This window comes from Coregonus clupeaformis, unplaced genomic scaffold (genome assembly GCF_020615455.1).
Source record: "Coregonus clupeaformis isolate EN_2021a unplaced genomic scaffold, ASM2061545v1 scaf0468, whole genome shotgun sequence".
Classification (NCBI taxonomy): Eukaryota; Metazoa; Chordata; class Actinopteri; order Salmoniformes; family Salmonidae; genus Coregonus; species Coregonus clupeaformis.
In genome coordinates, this window is record NW_025533923.1 from 42040 (window position 1) to 56132 (window position 14093).

Consider the following 14093-nt stretch of genomic DNA (forward strand, 5'->3'; position numbering starts at 1 on the left):
CCCAGTCAAACCCTAACCCTAATCCCACAGTGACCTGCCCAGATATAGTCTTATCCTAACTCTGCCCAGTCAAACCCTAACCCTAATCCCACAGTGACCTGCCCAGATATAGTCTTATCCTAACTCTGCCCAGTCAAACCCTAACCCTAATCCCACAGTGACCTGCCCAGATATAGTCTTATCCTAACTCTGCCCAGTCAAACCCTAACCCTAATCCCACAGTGACCTGCCCAGATATAGTCTTATCCTAACTCTGCCCAGTCAAACCCTAACCCTAATCCCACAGTGACCTGCCCAGATATAGTCTTATCCTAACTCTGCCCAGTCAAACCCTAACCCTAATCCCACAGTGACCTGCCCAGATATAGTCTTATCCTAACTCTGCCCAGTCAAACCCTAACCCTAATCCCACAGTGACCTGCCCAGATATAGTCTTATCCTAACTCTGCCCAGTCAAACCCTAACCCTAATCCCACAGTGACCTGCCCAGATATAGTCTTATCCTAACTCTGCCCAGTCAAACCCTAACCCTAATCCCACAGTGACCTGCCCAGATATAGTCTTATCCTAACTCTGCCCAGTCAAACCCTAACCCTAATCCCACAGTGACCTGCCCAGATATAGTCTTATCCTAACTCTGCCCAGTCAAACCCTAACCCTAATCCCACAGTGACCTGCCCAGATATAGTCTTATCCTAACTCTGCCCAGTCAAACCCTAACCCTAATCCCACAGTGACCTGCCCAGATATAGTCTTATCCTAACTCTGCCCAGTCAAACCCTAACCCTAATCCCACAGTGACCTGCCCAGATATAGTCTTATCCTAACTCTGCCCAGTCAAACCCTAACCCTAATCCCACAGTGACCTGCCCAGATATAGTCTTATCCTAACTCTGCCCAGTCAAACCCTAACCCTAATCCCACAGTGACCTGCCCAGATATAGTCTTATCCTAACTCTGCCCAGTCAAACCCTAACCCTAATCCCACAGTGACCTGCCCAGATATAGTCTTATCCTAACTCTGCCCAGTCAAACCCTAATCCCACAGTGACCTGCCCAGATATAGTCTTATCCTAACTCTGCCCAGTCAAACCCTAACCCTAATCCCACAGTGACCTGCCCAGATATAGTCTTATCCTAACTCTGCCCAGTCAAACCCTAACCCTAATCCCACAGTGACCTGCCCAGATATAGTCTTATCCTAACTCTGCCCAGTCAAACCCTAACCCTAATCCCACAGTGACCTGCCCAGATATAGTCTTATCCTAACTCTGCCCAGTCAAACCCTAACCCTAATCCCACAGTGACCTGCCCAGATATAGTCTTATCCTAACTCTGCCCAGTCAAACCCTAACCCTAATCCCACAGTGACCTGCCCAGATATAGTCTTATCCTAACTCTGCCCAGTCAAACCCTAACCCTAATCCCACAGTGACCTGCCCAGATATAGTCTTATCCTAACTCTGCCCAGTCAAACCCTAACCCTAATCCCACAGTGACCTGCCCAGATATAGTCTTATCCTAACTCTGCCCAGTCAAACCCTAACCCTAATCCCACAGTGACCTGCCCAGATATAGTCTTATCCTAACTCTGCCCAGTCAAACCCTAACCCTAATCCCACAGTGACCTGCCCAGATATAGTCTTATCCTAACTCTGCCCAGTCAAACCCTAACCCTAATCCCACAGTGACCTGCCCAGATATAGTCTTATCCTAACTCTGCCCAGTCAAACCCTAACCCTAATCCCACAGTGACCTGCCCAGATATAGTCTTATCCTAACTCTGCCCAGTCAAACCCTAACCCTAATCCCACAGTGACCTGCCCAGATATAGTCTTATCCTAACTCTGCCCAGTCAAACCCTAACCCTAATCCCACAGTGACCTGCCCAGATATAGTCTTATCCTAACTCTGCCCAGTCAAACCCTAACCCTAATCCCACAGTGACCTGCCCAGATATAGTCTTATCCTAACTCTGCCCAGTCAAACCCTAACCCTAATCCCACAGTGACCTGCCCAGATATAGTCTTATCCTAACTCTGCCCAGTCAAACCCTAACCCTAATCCCACAGTGACCTGCCCAGATATAGTCTTATCCTAACTCTGCCCAGTCAAACCCTAACCCTAATCCCACAGTGACCTGCCCAGATATAGTCTTATCCTAACTCTGCCCAGTCAAACCCTAACCCTAATCCCACAGTGACCTGCCCAGATATAGTCTTATCCTAACTCTGCCCAGTCAAACCCTAACCCTAATCCCACAGTGACCTGCCCAGATATAGTCTTATCCTAACTCTGCCCAGTCAAACCCTAACCCTAATCCCACAGTGACCTGCCCAGATATAGTCTTATCCTAACTCTGCCCAGTCAAACCCTAACCCTAATCCCACAGTGACCTGCCCAGATATAGTCTTATCCTAACTCTGCCCAGTCAAACCCTAACCCTAATCCCACAGTGACCTGCCCAGATATAGTCTTATCCTAACTCTGCCCAGTCAAACCCTAACCCTAATCCCACAGTGACCTGCCCAGATATAGTCTTATCCTAACTCTGCCCAGTCAAACCCTAACCCTAATCCCACAGTGACCTGCCCAGATATAGTCTTATCCTAACTCTGCCCAGTCAAACCCTAACCCTAATCCCACAGTGACCTGCCCAGATATAGTCTTATCCTAACTCTGCCCAGTCAAACCCTAACCCTAATCCCACAGTGACCTGCCCAGATATAGTCTTATCCTAACTCTGCCCAGTCAAACCCTAACCCTAATCCCACAGTGACCTGCCCAGATATAGTCTTATCCTAACTCTGCCCAGTCAAACCCTAACCCTAATCCCACAGTGACCTGCCCAGATATAGTCTTATCCTAACTCTGCCCAGTCAAACCCTAACCCTAATCCCACAGTGACCTGCCCAGATATAGTCTTATCCTAACTCTGCCCAGTCAAACCCAACCCTAATCCCACAGTGACCTGCCCAGATATAGTCTTATCCTAACTCTGCCCAGTCAAACCCTAACCCTAATCCCACAGTGACCTGCCCAGATATAGTCTTATCCTAACTCTGCCCAGTCAAACCCTAACCCTAATCCCACAGTGACCTGCCCAGATATAGTCTTATCCTAACTCTGCCCAGTCAAACCCTAACCCTAATCCCACAGTGACCTGCCCAGATATAGTCTTATCCTAACTCTGCCCAGTCAAACCCTAACCCTAATCCCACAGTGACCTGCCCAGATATAGTCTTATCCTAACTCTGCCCAGTCAAACCCTAACCCTAATCCCACAGTGACCTGCCCAGATATAGTCTTATCCTAACTCTGCCCAGTCAAACCCTAACCCTAATCCCACAGTGACCTGCCCAGATATAGTCTTATCCTAACTCTGCCCAGTCAAACCCTAACCCTAATCCCACAGTGACCTGCCCAGATATAGTCTTATCCTAACTCTGCCCAGTCAAACCCTAACCCTAATCCCACAGTGACCTGCCCAGATATAGTCTTATCCTAACTCTGCCCAGTCAAACCCTAACCCTAATCCCACAGTGACCTGCCCAGATATAGTCTTATCCTAACTCTGCCCAGTCAAACCCTAACCCTAATCCCACAGTGACCTGCCCAGATATAGTCTTATCCTAACTCTGCCCAGTCAAACCCTAACCCTAATCCCACAGTGACCTGCCCAGATATAGTCTTATCCTAACTCTGCCCAGTCAAACCCTAACCCTAATCCCACAGTGACCTGCCCAGATATAGTCTTATCCTAACTCTGCCCAGTCAAACCCTAACCCTAATCCCACAGTGACCTGCCCAGATATAGTCTTATCCTAACTCTGCCCAGTCAAACCCTAACCCTAATCCCACAGTGACCTGCCCAGATATAGTCTTATCCTAACTCTGCCCAGTCAAACCCTAACCCTAATCCCACAGTGACCTGCCCAGATATAGTCTTATCCTAACTCTGCCCAGTCAAACCCTAACCCTAATCCCACAGTGACCTGCCCAGATATAGTCTTATCCTAACTCTGCCCAGTCAAACCCTAACCCTAATCCCACAGTGACCTGCCCAGATATAGTCTTATCCTAACTCTGCCCAGTCAAACCCTAACCCTAATCCCACAGTGACCTGCCCAGATATAGTCTTATCCTAACTCTGCCCAGTCAAACCCTAACCCTAATCCCACAGTGACCTGCCCAGATATAGTCTTATCCTAACTCTGCCCAGTCAAACCCTAACCCTAATCCCACAGTGACCTGCCCAGATATAGTCTTATCCTAACTCTGCCCAGTCAAACCCTAACCCTAATCCCACAGTGACCTGCCCAGATATAGTCTTATCCTAACTCTGCCCAGTCAAACCCTAACCCTAATCCCACAGTGACCTGCCCAGATATAGTCTTATCCTAACTCTGCCCAGTCAAACCCTAACCCTAATCCCACAGTGACCTGCCCAGATATAGTCTTATCCTAACTCTGCCCAGTCAAACCCTAACCCTAATCCCACAGTGACCTGCCCAGATATAGTCTTATCCTAACTCTGCCCAGTCAAACCCTAACCCTAATCCCACAGTGACCTGCCCAGATATAGTCTTATCCTAACTCTGCCCAGTCAAACCCTAACCCTAATCCCACAGTGACCTGCCCAGATATAGTCTTATCCTAACTCTGCCCAGTCAAACCCTAACCCTAATCCCACAGTGACCTGCCCAGATATAGTCTTATCCTAACTCTGCCCAGTCAAACCCTAACCCTAATCCCACAGTGACCTGCCCAGATATAGTCTTATCCTAACTCTGCCCAGTCAAACCCTAACCCTAATCCCACAGTGACCTGCCCAGATATAGTCTTATCCTAACTCTGCCCAGTCAAACCCTAACCCTAATCCCACAGTGACCTGCCCAGATATAGTCTTATCCTAACTCTGCCCAGTCAAACCCTAACCCTAATCCCACAGTGACCTGCCCAGATATAGTCTTATCCTAACTCTGCCCAGTCAAACCCTAACCCTAATCCCACAGTGACCTGCCCAGATATAGTCTTATCCTAACTCTGCCCAGTCAAACCCTAACCCTAATCCCACAGTGACCTGCCCAGATATAGTCTTATCCTAACTCTGCCCAGTCAAACCCTAACCCTAATCCCACAGTGACCTGCCCAGATATAGTCTTATCCTAACTCTGCCCAGTCAAACCCTAACCCTAATCCCACAGTGACCTGCCCAGATATAGTCTTATCCTAACTCTGCCCAGTCAAACCCTAACCCTAATCCCACAGTGACCTGCCCAGATATAGTCTTATCCTAACTCTGCCCAGTCAAACCCTAACCCTAATCCCACAGTGACCTGCCCAGATATAGTCTTATCCTAACTCTGCCCAGTCAAACCCTAACCCTAATCCCACAGTGACCTGCCCAGATATAGTCTTATCCTAACTCTGCCCAGTCAAACCCTAACCCTAATCCCACAGTGACCTGCCCAGATATAGTCTTATCCTAACTCTGCCCAGTCAAACCCTAACCCTAATCCCACAGTGACCTGCCCAGATATAGTCTTATCCTAACTCTGCCCAGTCAAACCCTAACCCTAATCCCACAGTGACCTGCCCAGATATAGTCTTATCCTAACTCTGCCCAGTCAAACCCTAACCCTAATCCCACAGTGACCTGCCCAGATATAGTCTTATCCTAACTCTGCCCAGTCAAACCCTAACCCTAATCCCACAGTGACCTGCCCAGATATAGTCTTATCCTAACTCTGCCCAGTCAAACCCTAACCCTAATCCCACAGTGACCTGCCCAGATATAGTCTTATCCTAACTCTGCCCAGTCAAACCCTAACCCTAATCCCACAGTGACCTGCCCAGATATAGTCTTATCCTAACTCTGCCCAGTCAAACCCTAACCCTAATCCCACAGTGACCTGCCCAGATATAGTCTTATCCTAACTCTGCCCAGTCAAACCCTAACCCTAATCCCACAGTGACCTGCCCAGATATAGTCTTATCCTAACTCTGCCCAGTCAAACCCTAACCCTAATCCCACAGTGACCTGCCCAGATATAGTCTTATCCTAACTCTGCCCAGTCAAACCCTAACCCTAATCCCACAGTGACCTGCCCAGATATAGTCTTATCCTAACTCTGCCCAGTCAAACCCTAATCCCACAGTGACCTGCCCAGATATAGTCTTATCCTAACTCTGCCCAGTCAAACCCTAATCCCACAGTGACCTGCCCAGATATAGTCTTATCCTAACTCTGCCCAGTCAAACCCTAACCCTAATCCCACAGTGACCTGCCCAGATATAGTCTTATCCTAACTCTGCCCAGTCAAACCCTAACCCTAATCCCACAGTGACCTGCCCAGATATAGTCTTATCCTAACTCTGCCCAGTCAAACCCTAACCCTAATCCCACAGTGACCTGCCCAGATATAGTCTTATCCTAACTCTGCCCAGTCAAACCCTAACCCTAATCCCACAGTGACCTGCCCAGATATAGTCTTATCCTAACTCTGCCCAGTCAAACCCTAACCCTAATCCCACAGTGACCTGCCCAGATATAGTCTTATCCTAACTCTGCCCAGTCAAACCCTAACCCTAATCCCACAGTGACCTGCCCAGATATAGTCTTATCCTAACTCTGCCCAGTCAAACCCTAACCCTAATCCCACAGTGACCTGCCCAGATATAGTCTTATCCTAACTCTGCCCAGTCAAACCCTAACCCTAATCCCACAGTGACCTGCCCAGATATAGTCTTATCCTAACTCTGCCCAGTCAAACCCTAACCCTAATCCCACAGTGACCTGCCCAGATATAGTCTTATCCTAACTCTGCCCAGTCAAACCCTAACCCTAATCCCACAGTGACCTGCCCAGATATAGTCTTATCCTAACTCTGCCCAGTCAAACCCTAACCCTAATCCCACAGTGACCTGCCCAGATATAGTCTTATCCTAACTCTGCCCAGTCAAACCCTAACCCTAATCCCACAGTGACCTGCCCAGATATAGTCTTATCCTAACTCTGCCCAGTCAAACCCTAACCCTAATCCCACAGTGACCTGCCCAGATATAGTCTTATCCTAACTCTGCCCAGTCAAACCCTAACCCTAATCCCACAGTGACCTGCCCAGATATAGTCTTATCCTAACTCTGCCCAGTCAAACCCTAACCCTAATCCCACAGTGACCTGCCCAGATATAGTCTTATCCTAACTCTGCCCAGTCAAACCCTAACCCTAATCCCACAGTGACCTGCCCAGATATAGTCTTATCCTAACTCTGCCCAGTCAAACCCCTAACCCTAATCCCACAGTGACCTGCCCAGATATAGTCTTATCCTAACTCTGTCCAGTCAAACCCTAACCCTAATCCCACAGTGACCTGCCCAGATATAGTCTTATCCTAACTCTGCCCCAGTCAAACCCTAACCCTAATCCCACAGTGACCTGCCCAGATATAGTCTTATCCTAACTCTGCCCAGTCAAACCCTAACCCTAATCCCACAGTGACCTGCCCAGATATAGTCTTATCCTAACTCTGCCCAGTCAAACCCTAACCCTAATCCCACAGTGACCTGCCCAGATATAGTCTTATCCTAACTCTGCCCAGTCAAACCCTAACCCTAATCCCACAGTGACCTGCCCAGATATAGTCTTATCCTAACTCTGCCCAGTCAAACCCTAACCCTAATCCCACAGTGACCTGCCCAGATATAGTCTTATCCTAACTCTGCCCAGTCAAACCCTAACCCTAATCCCACAGTGACCTGCCCAGATATAGTCTTATCCTAACTCTGCCCAGTCAAACCCTAACCCTAATCCCACAGTGACCTGCCCAGATATAGTCTTATCCTAACTCTGCCCAGTCAAACCCTAACCCTAATCCCACAGTGACCTGCCCAGATATAGTCTTATCCTAACTCTGCCCAGTCAAACCCTAACCCTAATCCCACAGTGACCTGCCCAGATATAGTCTTATCCTAACTCTGCCCAGTCAAACCCTAACCCTAATCCCACAGTGACCTGCCCAGATATAGTCTTATCCTAACTCTGCCCAGTCAAACCCTAACCCTAATCCCACAGTGACCTGCCCAGATATAGTCTTATCCTAACTCTGCCCAGTCAAACCCTAACCCTAATCCCACAGTGACCTGCCCAGATATAGTCTTATCCTAACTCTGCCCAGTCAAACCCTAACCCTAATCCCACAGTGACCTGCCCAGATATAGTCTTATCCTAACTCTGCCCAGTCAAACCCTAACCCTAATCCCACAGTGACCTGCCCAGATATAGTCTTATCCTAACTCTGCCCAGTCAAACCCTAACCCTAATCCCACAGTGACCTGCCCAGATATAGTCTTATCCTAACTCTGCCCAGTCAAACCCTAACCCTAATCCCACAGTGACCTGCCCAGATATAGTCTTATCCTAACTCTGCCCAGTCAAACCCTAATCCCACAGTGACCTGCCCAGATATAGTCTTATCCTAACTCTGCCCAGTCAAACCCTAACCCTAATCCCACAGTGACCTGCCCAGATATAGTCTTATCCTAACTCTGCCCAGTCAAACCCTAACCCTAATCCCACAGTGACCTGCCCAGATATAGTCTTATCCTAACTCTGCCCAGTCAAACCCTAACCCTAATCCCACAGTGACCTGCCCAGATATAGTCTTATCCTAACTCTGCCCAGTCAAACCTAACCCTAATCCCACAGTGACCTGCCCAGATATAGTCTTATCCTAACTCTGCCCAGTCAAACCCTAACCCTAATCCCACAGTGACCTGCCCAGATATAGTCTTATCCTAACTCTGCCCAGTCAAACCCTAACCCTAATCCCACAGTGACCTGCCCAGATATAGTCTTATCCTAACTCTGCCCAGTCAAACCCAACCCTAATCCCACAGTGACCTGCCCAGATATAGTCTTATCCTAACTCTGCCCAGTCAAACCCTAACCCTAATCCCACAGTGACCTGCCCAGATATAGTCTTATCCTAACTCTGCCCAGTCAAACCCTAACCCTAATCCCACAGTGACCTGCCCAGATATAGTCTTATCCTAACTCTGCCCAGTCAAACCCTAACCCTAATCCCACAGTGACCTGCCCAGATATAGTCTTATCCTAACTCTGCCCAGTCAAACCCTAACCCTAATCCCACAGTGACCTGCCCAGATATAGTCTTATCCTAACTCTGCCCAGTCAAACCCTAATCCCACAGTGACCTGCCCAGATATAGTCTTATCCTAACTCTGCCCAGTCAAACCCTAACCCTAATCCCACAGTGACCTGCCCAGATATAGTCTTATCCTAACTCTGCCCAGTCAAACCCTAACCCTAATCCCACAGTGACCTGCCCAGATATAGTCTTATCCTAACTCTGCCCAGTCAAACCCTAACCCTAATCCCACAGTGACCTGCCCAGATATAGTCTTATCCTAACTCTGCCCAGTCAAACCCTAACCCTAATCCCACAGTGACCTGCCCAGATATAGTCTTATCCTAACTCTGCCCAGTCAAACCCTAACCCTAATCCCACAGTGACCTGCCCAGATATAGTCTTATCCTAACTCTGCCCAGTCAAACCCTAACCCTAATCCCACAGTGACCTGCCCAGATATAGTCTTATCCTAACTCTGCCCAGTCAAACCCAACCCTAATCCCACAGTGACCTGCCCAGATATAGTCTTATCCTAACTCTGCCCAGTCAAACCCTAACCCTAATCCCACAGTGACCTGCCCAGATATAGTCTTATCCTAACTCTGCCCAGTCAAACCCTAACCCTAATCCCACAGTGACCTGCCCAGATATAGTCTTATCCTAACTCTGCCCAGTCAAACCCTAACCCTAATCCCACAGTGACCTGCCCAGATATAGTCTTATCCTAACTCTGCCCAGTCAAACCCTAACCCTAATCCCACAGTGACCTGCCCAGATATAGTCTTATCCTAACTCTGCCCAGTCAAACCCTAACCCTAATCCCACAGTGACCTGCCCAGATATAGTCTTATCCTAACTCTGCCCAGTCAAACCCTAACCCTAATCCCACAGTGACCTGCCCAGATATAGTCTTATCCTAACTCTGCCCAGTCAAACCCTAACCCTAATCCCACAGTGACCTGCCCAGATATAGTCTTATCCTAACTCTGCCCAGTCAAACCCTAATCCCACAGTGACCTGCCCAGATATAGTTTTATCCTAACTCTGCCCAGTCAAACCCTAACCCTAATCCCACAGTGACCTGCCCAGATATAGTCTTATCCTAACTCTGCCCAGTCAAACCCTAATCCCACAGTGACCTGCCCAGATATAGTCTTATCCTAACTCTGCCCAGTCAAACCCAAACCCTAATCCCACAGTGACCTGCCCAGATATAGTCTTATCCTAACTCTGCCCAGTCAAACCCTAACCCTAATCCCACAGTGACCTGCCCAGATATAGTCTTATCCTAACTCTGCCCAGTCAAACCCTAACCCTAATCCCACAGTGACCTGCCCAGATATAGTCTTATCCTAACTCTGCCCAGTCAAACCCTAACCCTAATCCCACAGTGACCTGCCCAGATATAGTCTTATCCTAACTCTGCCCAGTCAAACCCAAACCCTAATCCCACAGTGACCTGCCCAGATATAGTCTTATCCTAACTCTGCCCAGTCAAACCCTAACCCTAATCCCACAGTGACCTGCCCAGATATAGTCTTATCCTAACTCTGCCCAGTCAAACCCTAACCCTAATCCCACAGTGACCTGCCCAGATATAGTCTTATCCTAACTCTGCCCAGTCAAACCCTAACCCTAATCCCACAGTGACCTGCCCAGATATAGTCTTATCCTAACTCTGCCCAGTCAAACCCTAACCCTAATCCCACAGTGACCTGCCCAGATATAGTCTTATCCTAACTCTGCCCAGTCAAACCCAAACCCTAATCCCACAGTGACCTGCCCAGATATAGTCTTATCCTAACTCTGCCCAGTCAAACCCTAACCCTAATCCCACAGTGACCTGCCCAGATATAGTCTTATCCTAACTCTGCCCAGTCAAACCCTAACCCTAATCCCACAGTGACCTGCCCAGATATAGTCTTATCCTAACTCTGCCCAGTCAAACCCAAACCCTAATCCCACAGTGACCTGCCCAGATATAGTCTTATCCTAACTCTGCCCAGTCAAACCCTAACCCTAATCCCACAGTGACCTGCCCAGATATAGTCTTATCCTAACTCTGCCCAGTCAAACCCTAACCCTAATCCCACAGTGACCTGCCCAGATATAGTCTTATCCTAACTCTGCCCAGTCAAACCCTAACCCTAATCCCACAGTGACCTGCCCAGATATAGTCTTATCCTAACTCTGCCCAGTCAAACCCTAACCCTAATCCCACAGTGACCTGCCCAGATATAGTCTTATCCTAACTCTGCCCAGTCAAACCCTAACCCTAATCCCACAGTGACCTGCCCAGATATAGTCTTATCCTAACTCTGCCCAGTCAAACCCTAACCCTAATCCCACAGTGACCTGCCCAGATATAGTCTTATCCTAACTCTGCCCAGTCAAACCCTAACCCTAATCCCACAGTGACCTGCCCAGATATAGTCTTATCCTAACTCTGCCCAGTCAAACCCTAACCCTAATCCCACAGTGACCTGCCCAGATATAGTCTTATCCTAACTCTGCCCAGTCAAACCCTAACCCTAATCCCACAGTGACCTGCCCAGATATAGTCTTATCCTAACTCTGCCCAGTCAAACCCTAATCCCACAGTGACCTGCCCAGATATAGTCTTATCCTAACTCTGCCCAGTCAAACCCTAACCCTAATCCCACAGTGACCTGCCCAGATATAGTCTTATCCTAACTCTGCCCAGTCAAACCCTAACCCTAATCCCACAGTGACCTGCCCAGATATAGTCTTATCCTAACTCTGCCCAGTCAAACCCTAACCCTAATCCCACAGTGACCTGCCCAGATATAGTCTTATCCTAACTCTGCCCAGTCAAACCCTAACCCTAATCCCACAGTGACCTGCCCAGATATAGTCTTATCCTAACTCTGCCCAGTCAAACCCTAACCCTAATCCCACAGTGACCTGCCCAGATATAGTCTTATCCTAACTCTGCCCAGTCAAACCCAAACACTTTCTGAGGGCCTTGCAGTCTTGTTAGTTTAGCTGGTTGATGCAGTTGGTTAATCAAGTTAGACATGAAACTATTCACAACATACACAGTGGTGAGAGAATTCAACTCATGTTGATCTAAGTGGCCTATCATGTGTTTTTGTTTTGCAGGTTTGTTGATGTTTCATGACTTCCTGGAAGGGAGATGACTGGAACGTTGAAGCAGGAGAACAGCCAATCAGAACGTGTTTGCAGCTTTCACGTTAACGCATGGTTTTACAGCAAGACCACTTTATTTGATTTCGCATGAGCATGAAAAACTTACTTTTCTGTCAACGACCTGGCGTCCAGTCATGACCTGTTGTTACCACGGTGATGGGAGAACAGGGGTGTGGTCTGCTCCATCATGGGGTCACGACAACAGTAGCCACGCCTCCAAGCATCTCTCTGACCAATGAGGCACAACAGAATGTTTGACTGACAGATTAGAGGAACACTTGGAGTCACCCTCTACAAGCCTTATATTTTCTGTCCTGGAACCACTGGGGTGGGTGTATAATGTGGTTGTGTTTTTTAATGACAATGGGTGGTTTTGTTGTATATAAATGACACAGTAAAAACTTCTGAAGTAAGTCACTGATAGAATGTTTTCTGCACTGGTAGGACAGCTTTGCAAAGCATTGGAATGAAATGCCAATATTGATTCCACCTTTATGAAAACGCTTGGGTGTTACTGCTCATGTTCTTGTCTAAATATTAGCAGGAAATATTTGTAAAATCAAAATGGTAGCTTGATTTTAACCTAACTCCACTGCAACTCTCAAACATCACTTCTGTGAACATATTTCCTCAGATTACTAATATTTTGATGCATGAGATTCACCTTATTTTACTTATTTTTTTCTCATTTGCGAACACTGTATTATGAAATAAGCCAAGGGGTGTGTTACTTCTATCTCTGTCTGTCTACTCAACTCTCCTCTGTCACTATGACTGAAAGAAACATCCATGAACTCTCCTCTGTCACTATGACTGAAAGAAACATCCATGAACTCTCCTCTGTCGCTATGACTGAAAGAAACATCCATGAACACACAGAGCCGCCACAGAGTGGCAGCTGGACAGAGAGGGGAACTCTGGAACATACAGTTGGAATATGCCTCTACTATTACAGGGGTGGAGATATGAGAGCTCCCAATACATCATGTAGACTGACACATTGGAAAGGGTTAACAGTTCTCATGTGTATTGGCTCTAAGCCAGTCATTGGTAATCATTCTAGCAGTGTAATGTTATGTTTTAAACCTGCTGTGGTTTAAAGGGGTATTTTTTATTGGGGTTTTTGGTGACATATTTCCTTAGGTTGAATCTATTCATATGAGACCACCTAAAGCATTAATTGATGATAGATCTGGTAACATATGTATGACAACCAACATGCGCTGGATGATCCAATTAATTATTCAAGCATAAATAAAGTGTTTAAACTGAAAAGGTCTGTGTTGTTGTGGGTGTATGGTAGTAGTAGGTATGGTGGTAGTATGGTATAGTGGGAGGTATGGTGGTAGGGTATGGTGGTAGTAAGGTATGGTAGTAGTGGTGTGGTGGTAGGTATGGTGGTAGGTGTATGGTATTAGTAGGTGGTAGTGGGTATGGTAGTAGTAGGTATGTGGTGGTAGGTATGGTAGTAGTGGGTATGGTGGTAGGGTATGGTGGTAGTGGTAGGTGGGTGGTAGTGGGTATGGTGAGTAGGTATGGTGTAGTAGGTATGTAGTAGTAGTTGTGGTGGTGGTGTGGTGGTAGGTATGGTAGTGGGTATGGTAGTAGGTATGGTAGTGGGTTGGTAGTAGTAGGTAAACGGTAGTAGGTGTGGTAGGTGGTGGGTAGGTAGTAGGTGTGGTAGTAGGTATGGTAGTAGGTATGGTACAGTGGGATGGTAGTAGGCATGGTAGTAGGTATGGTAGCTAGGTATGGTAGTAGGTATGG

The 14093-nt window shown here is 47.5% G+C and overlaps 1 long non-coding RNA gene across 1 annotated transcript in view; it reads left to right on the plus strand.

The window, feature by feature from the left end:
* Positions 1-13601, plus strand: part of LOC123484801 — a 52301-nt gene extending 38700 nt beyond the window's left edge. Inside the window, exon 5 of the long non-coding RNA XR_006658709.1 lies at positions 12279-13601. This is a non-coding gene — a long non-coding RNA (uncharacterized LOC123484801). The remainder of the gene's footprint in view (positions 1-12278) is intronic.
* The last annotated feature ends 492 nt before the right edge of the window (positions 13602-14093 follow it).